Source organism: Ornithodoros turicata, chromosome 4, assembly GCF_037126465.1.
Source record: "Ornithodoros turicata isolate Travis chromosome 4, ASM3712646v1, whole genome shotgun sequence".
NCBI classification, from domain to species: domain Eukaryota; kingdom Metazoa; phylum Arthropoda; class Arachnida; order Ixodida; family Argasidae; genus Ornithodoros; species Ornithodoros turicata.
Genome location: NC_088204.1, coordinates 2,414,370 through 2,430,733, shown reverse-complemented (window position 1 = coordinate 2,430,733; position 16,364 = coordinate 2,414,370). Strand labels below are relative to the sequence as shown.

The following is a 16,364-nucleotide window of genomic DNA, read 5'->3' as shown; positions in this document are numbered from 1 at the left end:
GCCGTCCGTCTGGGGTTTTTCCTGGGTTTCCCTCAGATGTGTAATAGGCGTATGCCGGCACAGTTCCCCTGAAGTCGGCCCATGGACGCAGCTATCCTCCCCCCGAGCGGATTCCGCTCGGTCTTCCACTTCACCCTTTCCTCTCCTCCTCTCCACCACCCTTCCCTTCCCGAGAAACATGCCGCCTAATCAGGCAGGCAGACCTCTCGGTTCCTCCCAACGACACTCCTCCTCCTCCTCCTCCACCAAAACGAAGCAGTACCGCATATTGAAACGGGTTGCATATCGAAAATATGTTCACGATAAAGCGTGTTTAAGTCGGATCGAAACGGTGTTATTTATTTATTCATTTTATGTATTCATAATGCTGACTGCCATCTGGCCATCAAAGCACGAGTAGTGGACATTACAGAACAACACGATGCTCTAAAATACGGGGTGCCGTGTGGTGAGCTTTCATCGCACGTTAAGGAACCCCCAGGTGGGCAAAAACAATCCACAGACCGACCGCTGTGGCGTCGCTCATGATCTCAGTTGTCTCGAGACGTAAACCCCCAATTATAATTATATATACGATGCTCTAAACAACACTGCAACTCTTGCGGTGAACACACTAACACTGTGCAAGAGAGTCATTGAACAATTTCACAAAATGTAGGACGTTTTCGGAGCAAACGATCTTATTAGGAAGGCTGTTCCATTCTACAGCGGTTCCGGGAATGAAAGAAAACTTTTGTTCGTCAAGGAGCTGAAGGTGGAACAAGCACGTGACGGATTCGAGTAACACCTCCTAGATAGTAGAAGGCCTGCGCACTACCCAACTCACGGAGGCCTACGTGAGCTTTGCGAGCTGCTTCGAGCTTTTATCTTGTTCGCTCTTTCATTGACGTCATATAGCAGCATCCACAGCAGGCCTTCGTGTGTGACGCTGTATCACGTGGGGCGCAGGCCTGATGCTACCTAGGAGGTGTTGATTCGGGACAGTGGAAGTCCACTAAGTTGAACGGTAGTTTCTGCCATCAAGCTTCAGGTAACGTGAGGTAACGTAAAGTATGTAAGGTAATTTAAAACATAAGACGAATTTGAACATATTCCATCAACAAAATAGTAAGCCAACGTTCGCACAACAGAAAATATTGGACATTAGAAAATAGTAAAAAACACTGCCGCTCCCTTATAAGCGTGAAAAAAAAAAAAAAAGAGCATTAAAAGAACCTTATGACAAATTTGATGATGTGCAGGCTTTTTTTTTTTTTTTTTTTGTCATTTCAGTGCCTGCTGAATTCAATCGTGGTTAAAAGGACCGGCTGGTCAGTTGATTTGGATTACCAAAACACAAAATGGAGAAACTTTTTATAGTCACGGGAACGTCTTACGTGAGCACTTTTATGGATATGAACAGCACGCGTGCTCTAACCATCAAGCCCGAGCAACGGGAGTTGGCGAGATTTGAATTCTACCACCGGCTGTTCTCTCTCAGGTTTTCCTCAGTTTTTCCGCCGCACCTCCCAGACAGATGTCGGCACCCGCAGAAGTTTGCCCTGGACGCATACTACGACAGCGCCTGTCTCCCACCCCTTCCTTCTGTACATCGCTCATGGCCACAGTTTCTTCGCGGAGCTTACACGAAACTAAAGAAGAAGAAGAAAAAAAAAAAGCGAAAAATTGCTCGTCGGCGTGTCGCCTAATGAACTCCTGTTGTGCAGGGCAGAGAGTGTGGGCCACGCGCAGCTCCTTCCCCCCCCCCCCCCCTGTGCATTGCAAGCAGTTGCACGACCGACCCTGTCGGGGTCAAACGGCAATCGTAAACGATACACGCGGTATCATTATTCCGAACGGCGGGTGGTCAACCTTTTACCCGACGATGGAGACAGCCACGTAAGGAATGGCCTCGTCTCACATGCGGCTCGCGTACGGCCACTCTCTCGCCATTATTATTGCGCGAGCGTTTCGAGTGTCTCGGAATATGAAGACGTGGTTTTGGGTAATGGAAGTGGAAGAAGCGAAGAGTCGGTAACAGGTAGGTTGTATACATCCGAAACATATTTAAAGGGCCCCATACCCCCGCTTCACACGTGCATATACCCTCTCTAGTTGCCCCTCCCCCCTCCCCAGACTCAGGCTTTCCACATTATAGAATCTGTCCACCAGCTGACTTACATTTCTGCCGTGCTCTCGCGTTCAGAGGCTATCGACTATGAAGGGAAGCATATATATATGTTTCCCTGCGTGTCGTGTGAAGGAGATACATTGTTTAGCATAATTGCGAATTTGGTACGTGCTATTACGCTCACTATAATATTACAATTTGGTCACGCAGTAAAATGATCTACGCCTAAATTTATTAACATTATAGCTTTTTTTTATTTTTTTGCCAGGTTTTTGTGACGGATCTTCCTTTAATGAAGCTTCCGAGAAAAACTCTTCGGCGAAGCTAAAACAAAAGAAACATTCCTTTTCGGGCCCAGAAATCGCAAGAAGAGAGAAGACGTACTGATGATGATGATGACGATTGAGAAAAAAAGGTGGTGGGCCGTAAGTCGCGACAAAATCGGGCCACCTATGCACACAGATGGTTAGAACGTAGAAGAAGGAAAACGTACCGATTCGAAGCTTGAGCGGTATGTCACCGGTATATCACGGTAATGGTACCGCTTCCGCTTGATACCATCCTTAATATACATTCCTTAAAGAAAGCGGCATCGCACACCGCTTCTAAACCTCAACTCAAAAACATGAGACCCAAAGCAAAAGTGTCACGTGTCATTCACTCAAGAGTGACACACGCTAAAGACTTCTCCGTGGATCTCACCCCCTACATACCAACTACAAGAAATGGAGCAGCAGGCGACATATCAAGTCACCACATAGCTCCAGCAAACACCCAGATAAGGGAAGAAGAAGAAGCTTGATACCATTCGGTAGAGGCATCGGTTAGGTATCTTTACACACACGAGCCGCTATCTATCCATTATCAGGATGCAATAAACACGCGCTCGGAACGACCCCTCACGTGGACAAAGGCTGCTCTTTCGCACCTCCAGAGGCTTCCGGTCAAAAGAGCAACCGTCATAACCCAACACATGTTCTCTTTTTCTCGAGATTCATTTGCAGCCTCGAAGCGGCACACCTCGCCGTCTTTTTCACAGCCACCCATAGACGCAGCGGTAACAACAACTCTCGGAAGAGCATCAAAATGAACGGGATGGCAGCGACCGATGTAAGACGACACTAGACTGTGGCCACGTCAATTTTGCGCCCCCTTTTTACAAAATCAGCCACGATGGTGTACAAGAAAGACTGGAACAGATGTCACGCGCTTTTTCTTCGCCATTATTTCCTCGCTTATGTAGTATGTGTGGGGGGGAAGGGCATGTCAAAGGGACATTCATGGCACGCAATACAGGGAAGGCATTTTGATGTCCGCACTATGTTCGGCTGGTCGCTCAGCGATGGGGGCTTCTTTGTAGAATGCGGTGTCGAGGGAAAGGGGACCCGCATTATTGTCGTGGCCTTTTGATCTTTCTGCTATCTTCTCAGAGGAAAGAAAGCCTTCTCGTGGAAAGGGACTGGGGGTTTGAAAGCCGCGTAGAACTCGTCGGCAGGTACATAGCCTTCATTCACGAGAAGTTTGGGAGAAAAGAAAGGTCCGGGAAGGCTCTTCGTACGGTGTAAATCTTACCCTCGTGCGAAACGTTCACTGCGTTTCGCTCGGAATGGATTCGATCCGGAGGCGTTGTTAGTCATTGCTTGACGCACTTCGTATCGCGCTGTAGAGCTAATACATAATGCGACCCCGAGAAAGAAACTAAGATTTCTTAGAATCCTGAGAGTCACTTCGCAAAGTGACTTATCGATAAATTCCCTCACGTGACATCAGAAGCTCTCTCGCTTTTGCTGTGTCAAGCATCGACGTCACAACTTGCAGATTACAGCCTTTATTTGGGACGCAAACCCCTGTGACGTTTCCAGAAAGTATATCCTGCTCACGCTAGTTACGTCACTAGAAAACTGGAACACGATGTACCCCAAGTGGAACGAGACTCCATTACGAAGTCTTCTTCTTCTTCTTCCTTTTGTTCCGTGTTAGCGCCGCGAAGCAACTGTGGCTACGAGCGGTGCACAGACGTGGACAGATGGAGAGAGGACACCAGGATGGAGTGGGGGCAGGGTGCGTCCTGGGACGACTTCAGAGGGAACTCGACACTCGTCCGGAAAGTCTGCCGGAAAATCTCACATAATACAGCCGATGACGGGATTCGAACTGGCGTCACCTCCTAGTCTCGGCGTGGAAAGGAATCATGCTAACCACTACGCCACGCGAGTTGGTACGAAGTCTTCTCAAAGACAAGTCCATCCTAAGCGATACAAGAAACTGCTAAAAACAACACGAAGGCACTACTGTGTACTGCGCAGCGGCGATGCCATCGTATTCTAACATGGTGGTCCCAAAGTTGCAGGTTGAAACATGGCCGTTACATACATACGGCGTGGAGAGACTAGTCGAAATTACTCAACGCATATGTCACTCAGGATGATTGATATACTTTACACTGACAGAAGCTTCGGGGTTAAGAACAAATAAACTCACTCCGTGCGATGAAAGTCACTGAAAAGGTTAGCCAGCTGTAGGACCCGAACCCACATCTTCTAGATTACCGGTCCAGGGCTCTACCAATTGAGCTAAGCTAACACCGCCTTCTCAGCGACTTCCAAGGGTGCGTCATCTGAAGGGAGAAACCAGCCACTCTCTCTCACGCATCCTCCTTTCACTCTTACATTTTTGCTCATTCATACACACATTCCAGAAGATGTGGGTTCCAGTCCTACAGCTGGTTAACCCTTTCAGTGACTTTCACCTTTCATCGTTCATTTCTTAGGCAATTTGAGGCTTTGTATGTGCTTGTCCTTTCTATGTTGTTCCCCAGCCTCAGAACATCAGTTCTCTCTTGTTCACTCCGTGCCTCCGTTGCAAACGACCCGAACACTTATCACTGTAGCGCATCAACCTTTTCCACGAAGCTGCCCCTATATAGGGAAGAAGGTTGCTACTGGCTACTCAACAATGTTCACCGAAAGGCATTATCTCCGCGAAATATCTACGCCGGCGTCTCCCCTCCGTCGAATCCTCGTGGATATCTCTTACACGTCTTATCCTTACTTATCCCTCTCGTCGCGTGTCACATCTGTACCAGTCATTGCATCTTTTGTACGGTATTATGCATCCTCCAGCTAATTCAGCCAGGGTGATGTTATCTTTCTCACAAGATTTACTTGAGAGTTCTTCGTGGAAGCTCTTTGAGATTGCTATCGAACTTACAGGTGGCGGTATTGTGTGATGGGTTATTAAATTATGGTCGTCGACATCACGGAAGAAGCTTTGTTTTTTTCTTGCACGTCACAGGCGCTTAAGGTTGCCAATCAATCGGGTGTAGGGGCGTGATACCACACTTTTTGCGGTATATAGTACGCGTATTACGCACGGTAAAAAGTGCCGCGAAGAGTCCATGTCCGTTATCCACTGATGTGCGTTATACACCGAAGATTTTCCAAAAACAATACGAGGCGACTTATGAAAAAAGAAAATAATTGGCTGACAGATGTATACAACGCGCGTTGCCTTGGTGATCGCTAGGTAGCATTCCCTATATATACCCATCGGTGATCTGATCTATTGAGCACTTGAGCGAATTCCCCTGAGCCGACCGTGAACAACTATAGCACCACGCTTACTAACTGGTATAGACTACATTCCGACTGGTATAGACTATACATTCCAGGAAAGACTGAAGCCTCCTATACTATAAACACCACTCGCTACGTCCCTGGTATGTATCGCACGCCTCTCGAGTAACTGGGACGCCAATCAAGCACGGTCAGCTTGGCGTACGTTTCCACAGCTCGGAAAAGTTTCAAAATTTACCCGGAAATTGATCGTCTAAAAATTGAACTTTGTCCTCCCTTTCCAGCTCCGCTTCTCCCACTGTTTCTGATCTCACGATATCTCACAGACTATATCCCGATGTTTTTAAAGTTTGTTTTCTTTTATGCTCCATAGCTGCTCGCGAGCTATATACCTCTCTCTAACTTTAAAACCAGAATCAGAAGAAAACGTTCCTGAGAATCCATTAGATCCGGAACGGAAACCAAGTGGCCAAACTTCGTAAATAATAGGCGCAATCCCACATTTTCACTCTGACCTTTCTCTGTGTGAAGAGAAAAAAAGACACTGAACTTTTTTGGAATCCATCGCGCTGCAAGCCACGAAGAAACAAGGGACGTGTAGAGGATTACGAGATCCATTCGTCTTGCACCAGGAGGTGGGCATCAACGGAGGAGTCATCCATCAAACTCTGGGTGGCCCCATTGTCCAGAATAATCCTTAATCAATGACCAGGGCGTCTCATATGTGGCTAATGGCGATGTAATCGCTCTCTCCGTGTATGACGGAGCCCCAGGCAGATTCCATCATAGATCTTCGTCCATCTTTTCCCCTTTCGTGCCGTATACGACATGTCTACGGTAAGATATGGAAGGAAGTGTTTCCGGTCAGTGAGGCAGTTGCATCATGAATGCTTGCGGGAGTGCTTCTTCTCAGACCCATCGGTTTCTATGAGCATCATTGCTACGACGGTGATTTACGGAGGGCTTTCATTCCGTGTGGATCAGAGGTGATGGCTGCAGAGGTGATCTGCACAGATGCGGTGGCTGACATACCTCAGAGCTTACCCAGTACAGCGTATCCTGATCTGCAGAATGATTCACCCACGCACCTCCTGTTGCTTAAAGATTGGACACTTTCTGCGCCAATTATTATCTATCCAAACTGACACAAAAAGGTGTACACTCCCCTCTCTCTTCGAACCAGAGGCGATAATTCTATCATTCGTAGCAATCGGGTTGGCGCACAGCGTGCTATGCGGTGAAGTTCCGTTTTTAGAGTGTATCTGTTGGCAGCGTTCCTACACTGTTAAAACAGAACTTCACTACATAGCACGCTGATGGCCAACCTTTGCGCAGAATGCTACTTTTATCACTCTTGACTTGTGGGCAGCGCGAAGCGTACGGCTTTTCGTGACAATTGGCACGAGTATATACCTGCAGTGTCACGAAAAGGCGTACGCATCCCGTTTTTAAACAATCAAAGGGGCAGACCGCGATGTCATCGTGGATGGTGGTCTGCTAAGGGCGTGCTATGCGGTGAAGTAGTGTTGTCCTCGCTCTTCACGCAGAGACACAGAGAGATTAAACTTCCGTGAGTCTCTCTCTCACTTAGGTTGTTTACCTAGCAATGAACTTACAGTAAAGTGGCAAGTAGCGCGCTTTACTGTAATACATACATACTGTAATTGTTACTGTAATACATTACATTACGTTACATTACTGTAATACATTTGTAATGATGCAATCTAAAGTATATGCGTCCTTTGTTGCGAGGACAGTCGAACAAATACGACAGAGCGTGTAGTCGTGATTTTAGAACATGAAACACTGAATTACTTTTACTTTTATGAAACACTGAACAAACCAACCTCTTCTAGATTTTTTTTTTTTGCTTGTTTTTGTCTTAATCATTCCAGGGAGGCTCAATCGATAGTGTCTTGTCGCGCATCGCTACTCTCTCGTTTTAAATTTCTTTCGCCCATAATAATTAAGAAGCTCGATTATTTCCGGTCCATCGATAATTCCTTTCTTCCAACGAGACAGGCGTCGGCTTATCGGATTTGTTGGACAGACGGAATTCGATGATCACCCTTCGAGGCGAAAGGTAAGAAAATGAAACTTATTTCTATATACGTAGCTAAGGAGAGCCAATTACGAGAGCGCGTGTGACGGGGGAAAAGTTTTCCTTCCTATCTGAGCTTATTAAGAACTCTTTGACGGAGCAAAATATCAGGAAGAAAAGCAAAGTGTATGAAAGAAGCGAGATACGTTTTTTTTTTTTTCTTTAACCTCTAAGGTCATGTGTGAAAGTTGATTAGTGATCAGAATGAAAGAATTATTACGTGTAGCTTGAGTAAGCTTGTACCGAGGGAGCAACTATTATTGTCTTTAATAAATGTTACAATACACAAACGCTTAGACAACTCTCCTACGACTATTATTACTATACTGGGAAATAGTTTGACGCTCCACTGAATACGGCTCCATTACGTACTCTACAAAGGCGATGGGGGGTTTCGAGGGCTACGTCGAAGCTTCCCGTGAAATCGAGCATTCAGACCCCATTTCTTCCAGCCACCCAGTTCCCAAAACAAAACTTATTTCTTACAAAGTGATAATAATTACTGAGCCTACAGTTTGCGAAGAATTCCGAACGAAAGGAACACCGTAAAAATGAAAAAAATGGCTCCCCTTGTTGCAAGTTTCCCTTTCAAACTTCCACAGCACTCACTGCATAATCTGCTACCCTAAAAGCCAACTTCACTGTCAGACTCCCTTCTTCAACTGCAATAGTTAACCATTAAGAAGGAAGCGTTACCTTGGCGATCCATTAACGCCAAAATGAAAGTATCTTCCGTCGTCACCCTGTCCGGCCTTTCTCAAGTTGAGCAAATAGTGAATGGATCTTTCAAAAGGGGAAGGAAATTCCACAAATGGACCGCTCGCCAACAAGGTCTCCATTCGTCCACTGACTAATGTATACGAATGATTCCTCGGGGAGCCGTTAAGAGCCGAATAAAAGGATCATTAGGGAAGCGAAATTTGCCTACAGGAAAGGACTCCTCGCGCCATCTTCGGGGGACTTGCGGAACTGAGTAGAGTGCAGCAGGTCCCCCCCCTCCGACGGTGCTTATTTATGGATGGGGCAAGGATTGTTCGGCGCTCATAAGGAACGGTGGAGAGTTACGCTTAACATGCGTGAACCAGGAGTGGGAAATAATGAACATGACGCAGGGGGAAAGAGGGACTTTGTCGAATGCGTTGGCAAATATTTCATCATCATCCGAATAACGTGAAGTTCCATGTATACACTGTTAAAACAGAACTTCAACACATAGCACGTTCCTAGCCAACCATCACACCGAATGATATCATTCTGTGCATTGATTTGTTGAAAATGGGAGGAGGCGCCTATCTGGGACAGATTATCTTGTCCCAGATAGGCGCCTCCCCCCTGTTTTGAACAAATCATGACACAGAATGATATCATTCGGTATGATGGTTGGCTAGGAACGTGCTATGTGGTGAAGTTCTGTTTTAACAGTGTAGGGACCATTTCAGAGAGCATGAGGAACAAAACACAAACGCATAAAAACGGAACAATTTTTATGCGTGTTTTTAACAGTCCCTCAGCCTCACGGAAATTTACGGCAGCTCGCTCGTACCCTCCTTCTCTGTTCGACGTAACGTTGCCTCGAGAGTAAGGGAAAAGAGAGAATACGACGTACGGAACTTCGTGTTCATTTTGCCTTATTGAAATCAGCACCAGATTACTACCTTGTTCGTTTTTGTTTCCCACGTCATGATTTCCTCAGTCCCTATGTTGTCACTGACATCACCTGGCGTCTCCCAAGACGGCGGCGCCTCATCTTCTGAGAAGACCGCTGGCCAATATCCACAATAAAACGTCCAATCAAATTTGCGCCCCGTCCCTGCACTTCCAAAGTACTACTCCATCTCCACAGAGTAGTTCAGCCAGTGATACGAACAAACACCGACTCAAGGCGACGCTTCCACACATAAAAATATACGCGAATCCCACACACGGCCTAAAAAACACTTCCGAGACATCTGACAAACAGACATTGGCGTCACAGGCCTCGGCGGCCCACACGCCCAGCCTTTTTTTTTTTACAACTTACGTCCGAATCTTAGCCGTCATAATTTCTCGTCCTCCCCAGCCGTTTCCTGTACACACTTTTCACGGAACAAAGACACCCTACACCCTGACTCAAGCCCGCGTGTGTACATTTTGAGCCAACATTGTTGATTGCCGGCCATTGTATTTGATCGTCGCGGCGAGAGAACCGGGACTTTTCCGGCCAGCTGTAATTTAATTTCGGCCGCCGCTGCTGCTTACGTGCTAAAGTAGCAAAAGCCATCGAGCTGTAATACGTCAGCTGTAAACATTAGTGCTGTTTCATTGTTTAAACAAGGGCATCAGTCTCTGTTTTTTTTTTTTTTATATTTGTTTCGAACTAAAAAAATTGTCTCGCAGAGAGATAAAAGAGGAAGCCGTAATCGCATCAAGGACTTTTGTCTTCGTGTTTATTGTTAAGAGGGCAGAGTATAAAATGTTACGACCAGTTGGCTGTAATCTAAACGGACCGTCTCTCAATGCTGGGGATAATTAGAGGAAGACGAAGTGTTTGACTGCGGAGTCTTGCTTTTCTCAAAAGAGCGAGATAGAAGTGATCTTTATTATATTATTAGTACACGTTGTATTCTGCGCGGATTTCTTAAGTTTGAAGTGAATTTTTTGTAGCTCGATAAGATGATCTAACCCACTTTGGAGTTTATTAGTGTCCGCATTACCAAAAAAAGAAAAAAAAAATGCTTCCTTTCTAAAAAAAATGTTTTGACAGTGTGCATAAGACAGTGTACTGAGACTTTGAATACAAGAACTATGTTGTGACGACATCCGGGTGCTTTCGATGCCCAGCTAGCGTTGCTGATGAAGGCGCCGTGATAACGAGGAGGGCGTCATTAGCGTTCGTTGTTCTTTCTCGGATCTTTATCTAGTGGGAAGTATTGGACGCTACTCAGTGACGGCTCTAATGCTTCGAGATAATTTAGGAGTTTCTTCCAAGTTTGAAAAGAAATATGTTTTGGTGATGTCAAAGACAATGGAGCTGTCCCGTCTTATAAGAGGGTTGTAACAGGTTGGGCGGCATGGAATTTGGAGCTGCGCAAGGGATGTATACCTGTACAGGCAGTAAACCGAAAAAAAAAAAACGTTATTTTGGGGCAAACCGGAACGGAACGAAAACCGAACCAAAATTTTATGTTCCGGAGAAAAACTGGAAAATTGAACTATTTGGACCTCAAGTGTACATAATGCAAGACCTCAAGTGCACAATCCATGGCATCCATTAGCGTTTGGGTTGGGGACTCCAGAAACCTCACATTACAACAATGTGCCAGAGCGCAAGATGGCTCCATGTTTCTGTCTAGAAGTCACATGGTATGACCTTCTAACCTCTCTCTTTATTTCTCTCTCTGTTGGAAAGAATAAAGGTGGATTATTTTCTCTGCAATCAATTCTCTTTACACCATGTGAAACTGAACCGGTTAGAAGCGGTTTCGAACCGCAATTTTTTTACTCCGGAGGTGAACCGAAACTGAACAGTTACTTTTTTCTTTTTTCCCTCCTTTTTTTCTTTTTTTTTTTGTTTGTAGAAACGAAAACGGGAACGAAAAACCTTTCGGTTCGACACCCTACTGCGTTATCAAAAACTTAATTCGAAGCGTTCTTTTCTTTCTTTCTTTTTTTTTTTTTTTTTGTGTGTGTGTGTGTGTGCGTCGGACGGAAAGAGGATCAGGCAGCAAAGTTCTCGCGAAATTTTCCCGAAACGTTTACAAAAAATTGCCACTACTCCGTAGGATATATTTAGGGTTCCGGCTTTTCGGATTTATCCGGAAAAACTTTAAAAAATTTATTCGGAAAAACTCCGCGTTTGTGGGTTCCAGTGGGTTCCCCTGCAACAAGGAAGGGTGGCTCTGTTAAACCAGACCCGCCGTACAGCTGTCTTTTGCGAAGCATCCGTGTAATGCGGTGAACTCCATCTTTGCCTATAGAGGTAATTCGCCATTGGCGTCACTGAATAGGGTACCTTATTTGGTGACACTATTCGACATGAAGGCATTTTGAGGCCATTTCCCACAGGTCTGCTTGGAAAACGACCAGCCCGTAGGGTTTTTATTTTTCTGTGAATCGTGCTTTCCACTCAAATTAGACAAGGAAACAGAAATGACACACAAATTGCCCTCATGAAAGGGTAACTTGATGTTGCGACACTGACAGCATGATCGGACGCAAACGAAAGCTGCCTCACGATTATGCCCAGGTGTTTTTGTTGGCCAGGTGCTTTGATGTCGTTGTCTGCGAGTTCCGCAGCGTGCCAGTGAACGTTTTGGAGACGCTGCATCTCATCGTTTTTGTGAATATGTCGTTTCACGGCTGTAGCTTTTTCTCCGTCTCATATTACTAACCTCTGTGAAGTGGGGTAGGGTCCTGTGGCTACCACGGGAAACATCCCATGTCATCATCACTTCTCCATCATTTATTGTTGTTGTTGTTTTCTCAGAACTTTGGATATTAACGGCGATATGATGAATAAATTACGAAAAACTCCGAATCCTCGGAACACAATAAACTCCAAAAAACATCCTTGCAATGTGCAAAAAAGTAAATTCTGAAATCGCGGAACCCTAGATATACAGGGTGTATGCTATAAAAGGTCAGTGACATTTTCGCGCGTGACACTATATCTATTTGAGAGACGGACTTGTGCTGCCATACAGTGAATCATTTATGCCAGAGAAAAAATTGTGGTTACCATTCACTGCGTAATAAAGTAAACACGGCCACGGAAACTTTCGTCTTGATGTGTTTCCTATGCGCAATACCGATGGATGGAGGTGAAAGTTTGCATGGTCATATTTATTTTGTTACACAATGCTAGGTAACCACAATCGTTTCGTAGGTTCCTCTAGCATAAATGATTCACTCTGAGGCAGAGAAAGTCTTTTCGTGATAGAGGTATAGCATCAAGGAGGTATCACTTTTTGCACGAAAATGTGACTGTCCTTTTATAGCATACACCCTGTATATTGCATGAGAGTGCGCGAAGTCAATGCATAGGTTCACAGACGCCGAATCTCTCCGCGAGAAGCAGTGTAGTATAGCGATGCGGTAAGTATCTTACCAACAAGCCCAAATGGATGTTTTAGTGATAAGAGAAGATAACAGCGGCTAAAGAGACTGCCGGTACCAATGCTTCAACTTTAAGACCAGAAGGTTGGAATCTGAAAGACCCGTGTCCAGTCCAGGAACTTGTCCAGTGTATCGCAGTATATAAGCGAGCACACCCTTTCTTTAGAAGCTCCACTCGTAATGCCACAACTTGCTCACCATATAGCTCACCATCCACACCATAGCTCACTGTAGCCACACTAGCTCACCATACCACAACTCTCTAAGACGCATTTAGTCCATGATTCGTCTTCATCGTCCATTGCACTACCTATAATTTCTGTGCCGCTAGTTCTTCCGTAAAATATAGAGAGATCTCCGGTGCACCATTGCAAATTGCAAATGGGGCAAACGGGTCTCATACTCACAATAATGTAACTTCCAAGCTTGATAATGTCACATTAATAGTTGCGGTAAACTACAGGACTAACACACATGCGAGTAATAAATAAGACACGCACGTCATAATAAGCGATGACGCCGCGAAACAGCGACGTCAAAAACAAAGATAAAAAAAGCGGTGTTCCATTACACATATACATTCTCTCGTGTTCCCGCGGAACGTCCTCGTAAAATACATCTGATTATCGTGTAAGTTAATGGTGTCCAGTTTTGGTTGATGATCAAACCCGTCCGGTACAGTTCTGGTTCACTTTTCTGCGTATCGTACCTCGTACACTCTTAAAAATGAACTTCACCGCATAGCACGCTCTTAGCCAACCATTGCCACGAATGATATCGTTATCTGCCCTGATTTGTTGAAAACGGGAGGCGTACGCCTTTTTTGTGACACTTATGCTGTTCATAATTGTCACAGAAAAGGCGTACGCCTCCCGTTTTCAACAAATCAGGGCAAATAACGATATCATTCGCGGCAATGGTTGGCTAAGAGCGTGCTATGCGGTGAAGTTCATTTCTAAGAGTGTAGAACACTCAAACCGTTCACACGACTGAAGCTTTCTCAGTTTAATATGTACTTAATCAAGTTTTCGCGTGGTGGACCGCGCTTCATCAGTACTACAGCCATCTTATAGACTTGACTCTACACTCTTGAAAATGAACTTCACCGCATAGCACGCTCCTAGCCAACCATTATCTCGAATGGTATCGTTATCTGCCCTGATTTGTTGAAAACAGGGGGCGTACGCCTTTTCTGTGACAATTATGAACAGCATAAGTGTCACAGAAATGGCGTACGCCCCCCGTTTTCAACAAATCAGGGCAGATAACGATATCATTCGAGATAATGGTTGGCTAGGAGCGTGCTATGCGGTGAAGTTCATTTTTAAGAGTGTACCCATACCTGCTCCGCTATTGTATCTCGTCTTCGTTATGAGCGTTTTCTCTATATAAATATACACGTCAGGTAGCATAGCCTACTCACCTTTTAGTTTAATAATTTCCGTCTACAACGAAAAACCAAATAAACTTTGCCCTCCTCTATAGCAATCCTGGTCTATCCGATGAAAGGACGAGAACCTTTGGACTTCTCCAGAGGCAAAGAAGTTGCCACTATACGCGTCTTCCATCTCAATTTCCTGCCGCTCAGTTCCCACGTATAGGGAATGGTGTAAAACTCTTTATACACCGACGGTAATCTAGCCGGGCCATATGTGCCTTTCTCAGGCATCCATAATAGCGCAATATGGCTCCAACCAGAGGACTCATACATACACCGAGGAACCAATTTGGGAAGGTAATTAGTCGCTTGTATGGCTTAATTACCGTTGTTGCACGCGTCGCACGTTCCCTGAGAGGACGGCCGGAAACGTTAGGCCTAATCATTGCTGGCCCTTTCGGCTCTCATCGTGAGCTTGGCTTTGTGAGAGGAAAAAAAGAAGCCACATTCGCTACGTGAGAATCAGCGTCCGTAGTTTGCAAGTATATACGTCTGTATCTCGCGTGACTGCGCGGGTATCATTAGGATAAGACGAGGAATACAGCGGCCAGACTGGGAGTTGACCCTGGTTCGATCGAGCGTCGGCTGCGCTGTTCTGCTGAGGGCACATCTCCCCATGAAGCCGGACCGGGACGCACGATTACTCCTCATCTTCAGACCTCGCTCGTGGCTCTGGATAATCACTTTTTCGCAATTTTGTGGGTACTTGGAGGTTGTGGAGGGGGGTCCTCCACAGTTGAGTCCGGAGCTGCCCGAACGGTCTCTCTGTTCCAGAGGTGCACTCAATTGTTTTTCAACCTCGTCACGGACGAAAATACAGAGGATTGTCAGTAGCGTTACGGCAATACAATCTTGCGTGCAACTCGGAAGACCGTTTAGAAACCTTAGAAATGCCGATGACAGCGTTTGAAGCAGCTTTGTCGTCAACTCAAATTATCGGATGGCACGAGGCCTTCAAGATTGGAAGGAAAACCGCTGAGGGTCAACGAGGCGCTCTGTTCCCCCAAAACACGCTGTGTTCCTGAAAATCAAAATTCCCCTGAAGTGACACCATTTTGGCACATTGGGTGCGTGTTACACGCGAGATGATACGGTAATATAATATACTCATATCCTAGCTGTATAACAACACGTTCCATGTAGAACGAGCTTTTTATATCTATATACTCTGTACTGAGTTGTTCGGTGTTCGACCCTCCGTGTTCTCTCAAGCTCGATCAAGCTTCATCTTCAGTGGATCCATATTCGAACCCTGCTAATCGAAGGCTGGGCAACCCGCGGCCGAATATGATCGTCATATCAAATATACACTGTAAATTTTTTCACACCTTTAAAGGTGTGCGCTATGCACATTCAATCTGGTTGCGTAACATTGCATCTCCAGGATGATATTTTACAAAATTCGGAAAGCATTACTAAAGATCAAGTGTCAGTGCAAATTTTGCTTTCATTATGTCTTGGATATCGTAGGTTCGAGCTAATGCATATGTGCATCGCTATCGATAATCGAGCACGGGCAAGTGTCTACAATACTGTTGAACAATGTTGAGATGTTGCACGACTGAATTTTTGGAGGACAGACAACACTTGGGTAAAGAAAATTTGTGCGAAACCGTGCTCCATTATGATGTTACCAAAATTACACCTAAAAAGGCGTGCGCCATGCACGCTATTACACCTTTAAAGGTGTGAAAAGATTTAGAGTGTATAATAATCTCAAAACCCTCACGTGCTACTCATATACGGTCACTTTTTGACACTCCTCATCAAACTGTGGAGGCAAAGGCACGCCACCCATCACGCTAACTACTTCGCGAGCACACCGCCACGTTAGGCTTAGCTCTCCCGCCATCTTCGCGAACTCGATTGGGTCGACTGGGGTACCCGAGGCGGTCATTCTGTATGCATGAGCGCATTAACGAATTCCCCGCAAGGCCGCACCGTCGTCAACTTTAATAGATTTTTCTGCGCCAGGTTGTCGTACGTACAGGGGCGACAAACACCGGGCCACACAGAAAGAAAAGTGCGCCAAAGTTAGCGGCGAAT

At 45.6% G+C, this 16,364-nt stretch overlaps 1 protein-coding gene across 1 annotated transcript in view; it reads right to left on the bottom strand.

Annotated features, from left to right (window-relative positions):
* LOC135390658 (latrophilin Cirl-like) overlaps positions 1-16,364 on the bottom strand; it is a 472,208-nt gene that overhangs the window by 402,135 nt on the left and 53,709 nt on the right. The window lies entirely within an intron of this gene.